Source organism: Rhododendron vialii, chromosome 13a (assembly GCF_030253575.1).
Source record: "Rhododendron vialii isolate Sample 1 chromosome 13a, ASM3025357v1".
In the NCBI taxonomy this organism is placed as follows: domain Eukaryota; kingdom Viridiplantae; phylum Streptophyta; class Magnoliopsida; order Ericales; family Ericaceae; genus Rhododendron; species Rhododendron vialii.
In genome coordinates this window covers 16543719-16556153 of record NC_080569.1, presented here as the reverse complement: position 1 = coordinate 16556153, position 12435 = coordinate 16543719, and the positions used below count along the sequence as shown (strand labels likewise).

Genomic DNA, 12435 nt, shown 5'->3' with positions numbered 1-12435 from the left:
TAGATCTAGAATATATTTAAATTACTTATTGCTTACTCTTGCTATTGTTCTTCATTTGTTCTTATATAATTCTGCACTTTTCTACCTTAGTTAATCTTAGTTTGTTGTTTTTTCCTTCATTAAATTTTTAGCTGTACTCTTGATCTCTATAAATCTCTAGTTTAATTTGAATTCCGTTGGTTAAATATGTTTTCCATAATTAGCTTTGTTGATTCAATTTCTAGTATGAATGACTAGTTAATTATGCTTGGTCATGGGGTGATTAACACTCCATGACTTGGATTGATCATGTTTTTCTCTCAATAAGTCTTCAAGTTTAATTGGGAAATCAAGGTAATTCGTGTTTGTCTATCAAAATTTGGTGGTGTTAACCTCTTTGATCTTGTGTAGGCAAGAGAGTGCTACTTGCCACACATGATACTTAGAGCTATGTCATCAATTGCGTTTACTAGATGAATACTAAAACTCGCTTGGTGTTTGGACTCCTTTTCTAGTAGAATGATTGTAATGATAAATCTTCCGATTTGGGAGATCGTTGACGCGTATCTCAAACCGAGTAAATCAAGAGAAAAGCTTGTTGATTTGAGTTATAGGTGTTAGAATCCCCTAGATCTAGCCGCTTAGTCTAAATAGTTTTAAAACCCGTTTTTATTGCACTCATTTTCTCCATTTCAAATTGCTACATAGTTGGCTGTCTTAAAGCCATGATTCTTACATCTACAAATTCAATCAAGCCATGATAATATTCCCTTGGGTACGATACCCGGTCTTCTGAATTATTATGCTTCTTTCGATTTATTAGCCCTACGCTTGGGGTGTTATTATTCAAATTGAGTAGATGACGAAGCATCACCCCACGCATGCCATGCATTCCCTGCTACAGCTCTTGGGTTGCATATTAAAAATGAAAGGTTGAGTTATACTAGCCTTGTTGGAAAATATCTACCAACTCTATATGTACATGAGATGATTTGTAAAGAGGATAAACCAAAATGCAAATGTGATACATCGAATAGTACTTACAATCCGACATCAAGGACTTTCACAGACCCACATCAACCTCAAGTCTCTAGTTATAACCAATTGGTTCGTCCATCCTATCTCTTTTCGTTCATTTCCCATTACAATTACAAATCGTCATCAAGTGATGATTAGCCGAGCATTCTGGGCCTTGCACTATCCTTTACCGAGTGTTCGGGACCTCGTACTATCCCCTGTTGATCGTTCAGGACCTCGCAATATCCCTACCGAGCATTTAGGACCTCGCAATATCTCCTACCGAGCATTCGGGACCTCGCAATATCCCATTTCACTATACATGTTCTCATCATTCGTTGGATTTCTGTGTTTTCATTTCATAAGATAACCATCCTTTATGCTACCCAAGTTCTTTATGTCCATTGGTTAATCCCGTTTTCCATAACAATTTGATCATGTACCATTTTAAATCACGTCACTACCCATAGAATATTTATTAATGAGCTCATGTATATCATTTTGGTCATTAACCATCCATAACGTCATTAGTTCTCATTTCAATGTTCAACATGTTGTGTGCAAGGTACCGAATATATCACGATGCTATATGACTCATGAACAAGCGTGTAATAACCCCAAAGATGGAACCATGACCTTAGAATGTGAAAACAGGAATTGGTACAGAAATCTGCTATGACTACCCGTAGTGCAAAAATTGACTACCAGTAAAGGAACACAAAGTTTCAGTTCTGATTAATGACTACCCGTAGTCCAAAAACTGACTATCCATAGTAGAACACAAAGTTCCAATTCTGATTAATAACTACCCATAGTCCAAAAACTGACTACCCGAAGTACCTAGGAAAATTTTCTGCGATTTGCCCAAATATGACAAATTTTGCTAAAACTCAAGACAATGATCTAAAACACAATTAAGGCACCAAAACTCCTCATAAACACATAAAGAAAGCATAGAATCCCCACCTCAAAAGTTTTGAGCAAAACTCCAAGATTAAACAAAGCCCTAAACTTCAAAATCTTCAATCCACCTAGAAAACTCCTCTCCCGAGCTTGATTCAATGAAGACCAGTAAGATTGAGAGTCTAAATCACTCGTACAAGGTGTGAGATGCTTGGGTTTGAAGTGTTTGAGAGTGATTCAAGGGTATGGGAGAGAGAGGGGATGCCGAGAGGGAGAGAGAAAGACTGACCTGAGAGATGAGAGGGGTGAAAACTTCTATGATGCTTGTAGACACCCCAATCTGGGCCTCGGAGGTTCTTTGAATGTCTCGATGATGAAATAAAGGAAACAATACCTTTGAGAGCTTGGATGAAGGACTCCCTCAACCCAGAAGGCCCAGATAAAACCAAAAGCCCAGATAAACCAAAGGCCCAACCGAAAGCCCGAACCAAAAACCCTGGACTAGACTTAGAATACCGCGCGGAACACTTCTACACCGCATGGCATAGTAAAACTTATTATGCCGTACGAGGTCATGAGGTTAACCGCATGGCATTTCAGGTAAAGTTTCGGCTGGCTCAGAAAGCTGTCGGCTATGCTCACTTGAGCCACAACTACAAAATGGCTTAGCTGAAAAAGGCACTTTCTAGCCCGCCTGGAAAAACACCTCCTCCATTTTAATTCAAAATCCTTGGCTCTTGCCTATAAATACAATCCTCCACTCAAGAGAAAAGGATCCCAAGCTCTCTAAAGAAAGGGTCCAAGCCTTGAATCTCCTATCTCTTTCCCTCTCATTCCTCATCATCCATTTCTTTCATTTCCAAGCCTTGAGAATGTTGCTCTAAAGACATTCTCTAGGTACTTTCTTCCTCAAAATGCTCCATTTTTCTCTTCACCATCAAAGTTAGCCTTTTACTCACTTTGAGATCTCACCCACCAAAATAGCCAACAACCACTCATACCCACACTCATCCTATCTCACTCGATCTCATCCACGTTCATCCATCAACGCCCGTCATTGTCCAAGCTCAAGATCGAAGGTAAAAAAAAAAACAAGTTTCCTTGGGCTAGGTTCTGTCCTGGCCCTGAGGGAACTTTTCTATAGTTAGGCTTAACCCCTTTTGGTTAAATATTCACCCAAAAACCTTTTTAAAAAACAAAAACATTCTCTGTGCTAGATGCACCACACCGTGCGGTGTTCTGATGCGTCGTACGGTGTAATGTGTTCACACTCGCGGCCTTTCATTAGGCCATTTATTTGATTAAATTGTCTGGATCATAGCTATCCTTCATCAGGCTTGTTTGTATTGCTGAAATACTGTCGTCAATACTTTTCGAAATGAGACCATATCTACAAGCCATGTTTTATGTCCAAAAGAGGTTTTCATGATCATCACAAGTGATCAAATGAATTAAAAATCATTTTAATGTTCATGGCCTGAAGAGATGGAACTGTTCTAAGGCAGAGCTACGGTTGCGCATATTCTGATATCTTTAAAGAAAAGACGCACGGGATATGTAACACACTGTGCGCTGTCCTAAATATTGATGACAGTCTGATAGCAAAGAAAGTAAGCCGCACGACATACCATAAGGCCGTGCGCGGCATTATGGTAAGCCGTGTGAGAATGGTTCTAATATGAGCAGTCCGCTGTTTAGTTATTTCATTTCACAATATCATACTCTTATCATTCCTGTATAGATAGCACCACGCGTATGTCAACGTGATATATTTTCCCATGTCTATCCCCTCTACTTGTTTCTTAAAAGAGTTTGTTTTCCAAAGAATATTCAAAGCATTCCCCCTTTTAAATGTTCAGTAGAGACCGATTTTACCGGGTGAATGTGGTGCTTTTCAACAAAACCTTCCCCGTTCATAACGCGTGGCTCCCGAACTCAAAGTCTCGACCTTTTCGTTAGACCAAAAGCCTTTTTCAAACGAGTTTTTTTTGGTTTCTCGGATCATCCATCTCAAAAATCCGGATGGTGACTCTTGAGCGCGCGCCGGTCGGGGAGCCCACAATACTCCCAAGTGGTATGAGAGCATCATATACCCAATAAATATGGGTCATTAGATTAAAAATAGGTAAATCATAGCCCTTGAATCAAAACAACAAACAAAAAGTAGAGTTGTCTTGTTAAAAACAAGATGGTTTTGTGAACTTTTGACCAAGAAAACGTAGCTTTACTTACCATAAAAACAGGTTTTATATTTTATTGACTAAGGCAATACTTACTATCTCATAAGGCTAAACTTACTATAGAGTATGACAACATTTACTATAACCGGTTGCTCAGGTAACAAGTTACCATTAATTTTAAAAACTTTTTTTTTTGGGCGGGAAACATTTTACATTTTTGGGAATTCAATTATGCACACCTCTTTAAGCTATATACACCATATTTTTTTGTCTTTTTGCTAACAATTGGGGAATGAGCAACCTTAAAAATGGTGTTCAAATTATAAATCTAGTTAAAAATTTTAATTTATTCTTAAGATATAATTAAAATAGTTATTTGATAACAAAAAAATATACAAATCTTTTTGTGATTTCCAAATAATATACTCCCTCCGTCCCTTTATTATAGTCCAGTATTCTATTTTGGGTTGTCCCTTAATAAGTGTCCATTTGGTAAAGTTAATGGGTACAAGTTGGTACATTGTCTATTTTGTCCCTAAAAGTAGATTCCATTTTGAAAAGTTAGTGAGTAAAAAGTGTAATGATGATGGGTAAGTAGGGAAAGTGGATGAAAAAGTTGATGTGAAATGTATAATGATGATGTTTTTTTAATAAGTTGGAGTTACGAAGTAGGACATTTAAAAAGGGACGGAAGGAGTAATAAATATATACTACAAGAAAATCGCTCTATAGCAACGGTCGAAAGCGTTGCCAAATAACCCGAAAACCGTTGCTACATACCCTTTTAGGCTATACCAACGGTTCAAGAACCGTTGGCCAAACCGTTGCAATATATCCGTTGCCGTAGACGTATAGCAACGGTTTTGTCGAGCGTTGGTACATAATTTTTTCTAGTAACGGTTAGTTTAGCAACGCCTAAAACCGTTGGCACAGGGTAATTTCTGATTACTTAATGAACCGTTGCTATAAGTTAGGAACAACCGTTGCCACAGTCTCTTTTTTTAAAAAAAAATTACATAATGAACCGTTGCTATATGATAGGCACAACCGTTGCCACAGTCTTTCTTTTTTTTTCAAAATTACATAATGAACCGTTGCTATATATATTAGGCACAACCGTTGCCACAGTCTTTCTTTTTTTTTTTCAAAATTACGTAATGAACCATTGCTATATGTTAGGCACAACCGTTGCCATAGTCTTTTTTTTTTTTTTTTTTGTGCAAAGCACCACTTCATGCCAAATTCTATATACACATACTCGTCATAGTTGTATGAGATCCTGCTCCAAGCTAACATAACACAAATTTTAAAGGCAAGATTCTTTCCATTTAAAAACCAAACTATCATGTATACAGCTCACCCTATTCATCTATGAGGTCTGACACATTATACCGGCGTCACCACCAATATAATATGTCAGGGTCACCAAGAGGTAACACCATAAGCTACAACGCTCAATAGAATAACCCATACCCACTAACTCTTATCTTATGAACATTAGATCATAAATACTAACGATTTCCACATAGAACATGCATACCTAACACGACAATTAACAATGACACATCTGCATTCATTATTCAACTAGCGTTGGCGTCCAAGATTCTCTGGGTTTCTCCTGCGCGACTCGTCGTAAACTGTGTCACCATTTTCCATTTTTCATACACCATATCATCATTTCAAAAATCGTTTTAACACACCCAACCTCGGTTCCGCCATTCCGGTCTCCCGAGTATCCTCACAATGGTTCTGCCGCACCGGGTTCCCATTGGCACACTTTGCATTGGCTCCTCTCTGCGGATAACCATGCCACACACCCAACCTCGGTTCCGCCGTTCCGGTCTCCCGAGTATCTTCACAATGGTTCCACCGTTCCGAGTTCCATCATATATATCATAATTCAAACTCCATTACATAAACTTGTTCAAACAAAAATCCATCAACATTGTTTGTACTTTAGCAAATCTCCTATAACACATATCAAAACAATCCACAAAAATCATTGCCTAAACTTGTCCAACAAAAATCACATAGGTTGTCATCCTTACAAAACCTCCATGAAAATATATATCCAACACGAAATGCTTCTAGATAGTTCTATCACCTGTAATAAAAATGACAATGGAACAGATTAAATTTAATTTTTAACCTTCAACAAATTGCAGATTTCAAGTGAATGTACACTAAAGTCTCTCATAGGAATCGTAAGTAAACAAACATGCCAAACAAGGAAACTTGAAATATCATAGGAGTTAGATCCAACAACGAGCATAAAACGGAAGAAATGGTACGTGCAACCAAAGAGAAACAGATGAGTGCAGTCAATTTCAGGCAAGATTAAACAAAAAGTCTGAATTGTAAACAAGTTAATGGGTCTAGGATGTTGATGGAAATGAAAATGAGGTACAGCTATTGCTGGCAGCAACATCCAAAACAGCAAAAGAATCTAGCATTACAGGATACCTTGGAGGACTAGCATCCGTCAGTCCATGATTGTGGGGTGTTTGCTGGAAGGAAAGTCAAGTCTCATGGTAGTGTGCCTAGCTCCCACCACGCTCAAAGTTACCTTAGTGGAGGGAGGGGGAAGGAGATCCTACTTTTCAAGTTTTCCACTTCTTGGGCTCCTATTACTTCTAAGTATTCAGGTAGTTATCTTACTCCATGTTGGCTGACTTGGTAACTTCATAGCATGAGTGTCTTACTATCACATGAAGCACGGATACGAATACGGGATATGGATACGAATACGGGATATGGATACGACACGATATGGATACGGCGATACGCAAAGCCTAAAAATATAGGATACGGATACGTCGAGGATACAAGTGTATATTTTATTTTAACCCCACCGTATCCTAAATGTATCTTGTCGCATCCCCGGAGTATCCCTCGCGTATCCGAAACATATGGCCTTGTATGCTTGCTGGATCATGTCTGATTGTGTTTTGAATTTTGCTGGTACTGCATTGGGTATTCATTAGAATTTGGATAGTCAGTGCAGCTGCTATGGCTGGATTTGTGGCCTGGTTGTTTGTGGTGGACCTAGCTTAATGTAATTGTTTGATTAACGTCCATTTGCCTATCCTTGGGGGTGGTCCCTTGGAACGTTTAATGCTTTCTAGGGGGCTTGTCCCTAGTCTCTCTTGGACAATGTGTTTTGTGTTGATTGGGTTCTAGTGATGCCCAGGTTTCTTTGGTTGGGTACAACATATAAAGCTTCAACATGGATGATTTGGCTGGTATAAACATCCCATGTTGATCAGAGCACCAATTTTTCCAGTTGTACTGTGGTTTCTAAGGGGGTTAATGCCTACTTTTGTCATCATCTAGCACACTTGCTTGATCATCTCACAGCGAGAAGCCGCCGTAACAAAAGCAGCAGTAAAACAGCAGCAGACTAGCAGCAAAACAGTAACAAAATAGCAGTACCAGCAAAACAGCCACTACACACATGCAGCAGAACTTGGGCAGCCTTTGAACTGGGCAGAACCCAATTGTTTCAGCCCAATTTAGTTAAAAAGAAGCCAGTACCACTACTATACACATGTTGGGTGATTAATCTGTGTCGTGCTCTTTCCAAAAGGGCAACATTATAATTCAGGAACACTAATTTGAGCATAATGACATAACCAACCCCCAATAGTCTACATGAACATACTACCCCTAATAGCTATGCTTCCAATTGACCTAGTGAAATCAAAGAGATGCAATAACAGAGGAAAAAAAAAACTATTTTTTGGATACCCAAACCACTGAAATCCTATAGTCTCACATGCATTAGATGAAGCTGATATAATAAAGGAAAATCAAAAAGCCACTATATCAATCAGATCACACACAGATTTGAAAACAAAATAAGTTCAAAAAGAAAAAAAAGGGAGGAACAAAAAGGTTTTTAGACACCCAAACTAGTTTTAATTGCTCAAATCCAAGATACACGGATATATCATATGAACACGTGCATCTACACATACAAGTAGAAACTGAGAGATGAAATAAAATCATCGAAAATAAGCCAGCTAAATGCATAGTTGAAATCATCGGTGCAAGATACCTCGAAAAGATTCTTGAAAAGATTCTGATGCTATGTATCCAATAGCCAACTACGAACTGCAAGAATTGAAATGCCAAAGTACTTAGTTGCGGCTAAAAACATACAAGACAGTTTGCTTATACATAATTCTGAGCCACACAACCCAATCACAATACACATGCATGAATTTGCTACCTACTGCGTTGAAGCACCGAAGATCACAGTTTGCTTTGACCCTAAATTAAAAAAAAATGCAGCCATCCATATCAAATAAAATTCAAAACATAAAAGGAAAGTTTGAGCATTCATCAAAACCACAATGATACAAACAGCGTAAATTAGGTACACGATTATGAACCACAAAAAAAATCCATCACAGCAATCGTGTGTTGATGTGAGAATTTGAAGCTTCCAACAGGAGTATCAGATAAACAAAAGGGAAACGGCCCTTTCTAGATCTGTGAATCTCGTTTGTGCATTGCTGGTCATTTACAATTGGCTTCTAACTAATAGCGATACCTTTCTTGGCAAACACTTTGCTTCAAATTCTGTCATCGGGTTTGACTTTATCAAAGGTTCTACTGTTGTTTATTAATATCCAAAGAGACAACATCAAATATAGCCTGGTGGCATTTTAATCTTCGTTTCTATGCTAGTATCAATCATGAAATGTACTCAGTATCATCAAGAAAAATAGCAGCCTGTACATATTATGCTATGATAAGCAAATCTTTATTGTTCTGTCACTGAATCTCCTCTTTTATGTTGTTTTAGTTCCTAAGAAAAAGGAATAGAGTGCAAGAAACTCAAATGATGAAACCACGTGTACACACAAACCAAAGAAAAGCAATAAAAGTTGAAAGAGAACAGATATGTAAACATGAAACATATAGATATGGAAAACCATATTGCTCGAAGATATTCCTGTTCTCATTATAAGTTATTTCAAAGCTATTCTGTCATCTGCAAAATCAGGAGAGAAGCTTTGAAGCTGGAAACTACAACTCTATGGCCCTGTTTGTTACTTTGACCCAAGTAACAGTGAAGGGACATACAATCCTCTCGGACAAAGAATTGAATCAGACCAAAGAGCGAGGGAGTAAATAACAACACACTCCCCATGGTGTTATTAGAGTTCAATTCTACCACAATATTATGGAGTACCAAAACTAACAGCTTGCCAAAATCTAAACAATAAACATGTAGAAGAGATAATCACCAGAAGAGGTGTAGGTGCAACAAAGGAAGCTTGGTTTTTTTTTTTTAGCTTAGCCCGATTCTTCTTCCCTTGCAGTGCAGTTGTACCGGAATAAAGAAAAAAGAAATAAAGAAAGAGAAATCCAAAAATGGGAAGGGGAAAGTGAAGAAGCAAGCAAGGAATAATTGGGGCCGGGAAGTGAGATATTTTTCCGGCGAGCCTATGAATTCCAAAAAAATCTGGAACAATGAAGTGAGAGAACCGATTGAAAAATTGTATTTAGAGTTCCAAAAAAAATCGTATTTAGGGTTCAAATTTCAGAGAAAAAAATTGTATTTAGGGTTCAAATCGTAAAAAAATCGTAACCCACCCAAAAAAAACAAAACAAAACTGGAACAAAAAATCGATGTGAGCTATTTCTCAAAAAAATCGTAAAACTAGTTTAGGGTTGCGTAAACATCATAAAAAATCATATTTAAATTTCAAAAAAAATCGATCGTGTGAGCTATTTCTCAAAAAAATCATAAAACTAGTTTAGGGTTGCATAAACATCATAAAAAATCATATTTAAATTTCAAAAAAAATCGATCGTGTGAGCTATTTCTCAAAAAAATCATATTTAGGGTTCAAATTTCAGAGAGATATACGAAGTGCGAGAACCGATTGAATCAAACAATGAAAAATCTGGAACAGAGAGAGAGAGAGAGAGAGAGAGAGAGAGAGAGAGAGAGAGAGAGAGAGAGAGAGAGAGAGAGAGAGAGAGAGAGAGAGAGAGAGAGAGAGAGATTACAATGCTAGGAAGGAGGGAGCTCGTAACCCACCAGTCGTCTTCGTCTTCGATCGTCTTTGACAGGTGCGTGGTGTGGTGTTTGGTGAGAGAACGAGAGAACTGCGAGAAGGGTTTGGAAGATCGATGTTTACAATGTGTACAGAGAGAGATTACAACGCTAGGAAGGAGGGAGCTCGTAACCCACCAGTTGTCTTCGTCTTCGATCGTCTGCGATAGGTGCGTGATGTGCTGTTTGGTGAGAACGAGAGAACTGTGAGAATTGAGAAGGGAGATCGATGTTTACAATTAATGTTTAGAGGGAGAGAACGGTACCGTTTAGGGCTTATTTAATTTTGGGGAAAATTTTGGAGCGGAATATTTCGCGCCGAAGTGAAAAAAATTTGGGGGAAAAAAGAATGGGCTGGGCTATAGTAACGGTCCATAAAACACCGTGACAATAGAGAGAGGCTATACTAACGGTTCATTGAAAACCGTTTCTGCATACCTGGTTATTGTAACGCTCTAAAAACCGTTGCTAAACCCAATTTCTGCCAACGGTTTTTTGAACCGTTGCTAACAAAACCGTTGGGAGATCTCAACTTTCTTGTAGTGATATGAGTTAAATACCTGGAAACCCCTCGAACTTTACCTCTTTGTCTCGCTCACCCCCTCTTAGAATTTCGCCTACGGAGAGACCCCTTCATGAAAGTTTTCATTTGGAGGACCTAACTTTGTTGGACGGAATGAATGAAAAGACAATTTTGCCCTTTTGTCTCACCCAGACGTACAGGTTCACCTCTACTACAAATTACTTCCATCACCACCAATTAGCACCACCATTCCCACTGCAATCACTGCAAAACACCACCACCAAAAACCACCTCAGATCACCAGAAACCACCAATCACCACCTCAATAGCCACCAGGAGTTCAGCCACCAGAAAACCTCCATCACCACTAGCTACACCTCCAACACTAACTTCACCGCCTCCACCGCTGTCACCGCCATAAAACCACCAACCTTAACTTCAAATTTTATGTCACGCCGTCGATTTTCAACATAAATAATAATTATTTTCAATAAATAAAACTAAAGTATCAATAATACCCAAATGACATATCTTTCCCCTTTCTCAAAGTTAAATTCAAATGTTACAATTTCAGCTCGAAGCCCCAAGTTATCAAAATAACAAAATAGTAATACAATTTACAATAATTATTCTTTCAAATACTTCTTTCAAGACAATGCATAAATTTGCCTCTTTTATACCTTCGGAACATGTGATCAACAAGCATGAGATGCACGCCATGCCAACTTTCTTGCTTTATACCTGAAAATGATAGATTGAGCTGCACTAGCCCAGTAGAAAAATCTATACTCAAGTTATATGAAAATGCGATGAAATATGCACCAAACGTGAATGAGACTCAACAAGCGAACAAGAGATACAAAAAGGGTCACCAAAAGAACTGACGAACTTAGGTTTGCGGGATTCCGGACATCTTATAGATAACCCTAACCATTCACACGTCAACAAGATGTGGCGCTTAAACTCATATCAATCTAACAAATTTACAACAACTATTCAACCATCTAATAACATTTCTAATGGATGCCACAATCAACTTTCTCATTCCATATCATTCACCATAGAGCCTCATTTCATAAAACTTTCCTTTTCGATTTCTAAAATAATTTTGAGAAAAACTTAAGATTGTTACAAGTCAAACTCCGTTGATTCGAGCTTGAATGCCGGAGTCTATTGATTTGTGCCCAAATGCCAAATCCGTTGATTCGCTCAAGAATACCGGAGAATTTTTGATAAAAATCCTCTTTTCAAAAAAAATTCACAATTCTTTCTTTAATAAAACCTCATCAAAATCAATCGTTCATTCCATTTTTCAACAGTCACAATCTCAAGCAACAAATAGTCCAAACAACAACACAAACTCCCAAAGTCAATCATAATTCTCTTTATCATTCAAGACATTCAACTGTGTTACCACCCCTTGCGTCACAGTGAATTCTCTCCACCTAGGTTTCCGTATTACCACACCTTGCATTGCAAGCCCTCTAGAGTCTCTGCATTACTACACCTTGTGTTGAATGACCCTCAATTCAAAAATTCACAACTTATAGAAACACACATGCATTATCAATCTGAATATAAGCTGACATTAAATTCCATGTTCACATTCATTCATACATCATCAACAATGTATTACAAACTCATAAGCATGCCCCATTGTACATTGATAAATATCTTAAACCCACGTTATTCCTCTAAGTCTATTACGACGCCTTACGTCACGTACCAAACCCACAATAACTCCACGACATACCACCCACTAG

General features: G+C 38.1%; 1 long non-coding RNA gene across 3 annotated transcripts; it reads right to left on the bottom strand.

Annotated features, from left to right (window-relative positions):
• Positions 1–5968: 5968 nt before the first annotated feature.
• On the bottom strand, positions 5969–10694 carry LOC131313020 (uncharacterized). 3 transcript variants are annotated; one of them, XR_009196050.1, is made up of 5 exons: positions 10104–10694; positions 9335–9402; positions 8311–8351; positions 8137–8192; positions 5969–6183 (listed from the first exon to the last, which is right to left on the bottom strand). It is a non-coding gene; the product is annotated as an uncharacterized LOC131313020 (long non-coding RNA). The 3 variants fall into 3 exon arrangements; XR_009196048.1 differs by lacking the exon at positions 8311–8351; XR_009196049.1 differs by lacking the exons at positions 8311–8351; positions 9335–9402.
• Positions 10695–12435: the final 1741 nt, after the last annotated feature.